Source organism: Tupaia chinensis, unplaced genomic scaffold, assembly GCF_000334495.1.
Source record: "Tupaia chinensis unplaced genomic scaffold, TupChi_1.0 Scaffold143686_1, whole genome shotgun sequence".
NCBI lineage: Eukaryota > Metazoa > Chordata > Mammalia > Scandentia > Tupaiidae > Tupaia > Tupaia belangeri.
The window spans coordinates 41857-44950 of NW_006203534.1; the positions used below are offsets into that span (position 1 = coordinate 41857).

The following is a 3094-nucleotide window of genomic DNA, read 5'->3' on the forward strand; positions in this document are numbered from 1 at the left end:
GGAAGTGGCCAATCAGAGTATGGTTTTGAAGGTGAGGTTTTGAAGGGGAGCCAATAATGGCCTTTGTCATTGTGTAATTGTTTGCTCTCTGAGAAACTGGCAATATTTGCTGGTGCACAACCTCCCACACTTGGTCACAGGGCACATAAGTTTGTGGAAAAGGAAAGTGACATGTTCAATAAAGGGAAAGTGATGCCTAAAAATGAAAGTGAGGGAGAGAGATAGAGAAATGATTGGATTGGTTGCAGCTGGATGTTAGGCTACATAAATAGCTTAAAGGGGATCACTCTGTGTTTGACTGAATTGTGGATACTGTGATTGGCTATAATTTATTAACAAGCTCAGGAAAACAGCCTAACATACACAATGCCAGCTTATTCATAGGAACCCAACTGTGGGGATACAGTAGTAGTTTTGAGTCAAAATAGTTTAGTTTAACATTATGTATGCATGTGAAATATCCACACTGATACATTCAGCTCTAGGATCAGGTGATGATGTAATCATCCTTTGAAGCTGTGGCTCTGTGGAAGTAAGTCTAAAGTAGAATAATTATCTAGAAGACACATGAGAAAGCTTTCTGTGGGGTAGGTGGCTGGTTTTTTTTTTTTTTTTTTTTTTTAATTCCCAGGGAGCTTGTGTGGTTAACAGAGAGAGATAGAGTGAGGGAGAAAGAGAGAGAAATCATCTCCTCTTAAATTTGATGTGATTGTGCAGCACTGCCTTCTCTTCTATTTCTCCATCTCATTGTTTTTGGGTAAGCATGCACACATTACTGGCACATTTTCCAAGATACTTAGCCAGGATTTGAACCAGAGTCAGCTATAGAACCCAGATCCCAATGGTTAGGTTATGGTGCAGGCCAAAGTGGCTGGCTTTTTAAGTATTTTAATGCTGGGACCAACAGTTGGCATAATGGCTATGTCACTAGACTCCCATGTAGTCGACTGTGGTTCAAGTCCCGGACCTGGTGGCTTAAACGCACGCCAGGCACATGTACATGCATGCCCAAGATCCCAAGAGGAGAATGGAGGAGAAGGGACTGCAGCGTGGCCATCCCCCCTGGGGGGGGTGCTTTCTTGCTTTCTGTCTCTTTGTCTTCTCACTGTCTTTCTGGTGAGTGCATGCACCCTATAGCAAAAACCTCTCTGAAAATATTTTTTTAAAAAAGTGTGGTAATACTAACTGCATTTGGTAAGGGACTTTATCATAAGCAACATTTTCACATTTTCATGTTGACCTTCATCTTAATCCTGGGAGATGAGTGGGTGAGCTATTTATAAACATCTGTGTTTTAAGTTAAAGTTATGTAAATATAATTAATCAGACTGAGCTACCTTATATGAATACTGGAAAATAATGAATAAACTTCAAGGCTAATATTTAAGGTGTCATATCTCTCCATTACCTATGTGGCTGCTCCCAATTTATTTGTGTAAGTGACTAGGCCATCGCCTTCTGATTCTACATCATTTGTTGTGATTCCTTTATGAAGGTGCCTCATTCAACCCCCGATTCCTTGTTGATCCAGTGAAAAAAGAACTGGGTGTTGGAGCCAGAGGTTCTATGTTAATATCCCAAACCAAGTATCTGTTTTTCCCTCGAACTTAACCTCTTTGAGGGTGAGTTTCTAACCAGTAATGTAGGACTAATAAGGCCTTAGAATATTTCTTAAGCAGCAGGTCCTGAGTAATTTGCTTCTTTGTATTTTCTTCTATGTATAGTCAACATAACAAAATTATGAAATAAATTTTTAGGAATTTTTGTTCCCATTTTAAATAATCAGTTAAAAAGAAAACATCAACAGTTAGTGTACACTCTTTACATATTAAGTATAGAGTTAGGCACTTTTCCATAGATTAAACTTCTATATAAATAATAAATTGTGCAGTTTCAGTAGGTCAGCTGATAGGATAATGAACTTGCTGAAAGCCAAAGTGGCTGACTGTAGTTCCAGATCTTGAGCCAACCTGAAATACAATAAATATATATGCCCCTAATCATATCTAGCTGGAGGGCGGGATGGGGAGAAGTACAATGGCTGTATAGGGTTACCTGCTAGGGGTAACATTCTCTTTCTCAGGAAAGGAATTAAATTTTGAAAAAGGATAAACTAATCATTTAAAGTCCCAATAGAGTTCAGACTTTTATAGAAATATTTGAGGATTACCCATGATTTGCAAGTGGCTATTAAACTTCATGATGTTTCTTCTTCTACTTGTAGGTAAGGCCATCTCCTGGTCAGGGTGCCAGGGAGTCACACGTGCTCTCATTCCATGGCAATGGCAGGTAGGACTAATGTGTCAGTATTGCTCTCCTCACACCTGAGATGCAGCCACCGAATGCTTTTCAATAATTCACTCCAAGAAGCAACTAGCAAATAAATGATCAAAGCTGGCACTTGAAATCAAACCTCTTCTCTTCTCCACCACATGTGGGTTCTTCCTTTTCTATATTTTGAAACTTTGGCCCTCTTAAAGTATCAATAATTTATTTCAACATCAATTCCCATGACTTTTCATTGCTATCTCCACAAATTTTGGGTTATTTTTTTCTCAGTGATTTCACAGAATCCAAATATTCAGAAAATGGTATTTCTTGTATCTTTGTTTGTGTACATTGCAACCATTGGGGGCAACATGCTAATAGTAGTGACCATCCTCAGCAGCCCTGCCCTGCTGGGATCCCCCATGTACTTCTTCTTGGCCTTTCTGTCTTTCCTGGATGTGTGCGTCTCCTCTGTTATAACTCCAAAGATGATCTCAGACACCCTCTCTGAGAGGAAAACTATCTCTTTCCAAGGTTGCATGGTCCAAATGTTTGCTGCACACTTCTTCGCTGGGGTAGAGGTGATTGTCCTCACAGCCATGGCCTATGATCATTACGTGGCCATTTGCAAGCCCCTGCACTACTCTTCTATCATGAACTGGAGGCTCTGTGGCATTCTGATGGGAGTAGCCTGGACAGGGGGCTTCTTGCATTCCATGATACAAATTCTCTTTACTTTCCAGTTGCCCTTTGTGGTCCCAATGTCATTGATCATTTTATCTGTGACTTGTACCCATTACTGAAGCTTGCCTGCATGGGCACACAT

The 3094-nt window shown here is 40.2% G+C and overlaps 1 pseudogene; it reads left to right on the forward strand.

Annotated features, from left to right (window-relative positions):
• The first annotated feature begins 2282 nt into the window (after positions 1 to 2282).
• LOC106733407 (olfactory receptor 4C15-like) overlaps positions 2283 to 3094 on the forward strand; it is an 8092-nt pseudogene continuing 7280 nt past the window's right edge.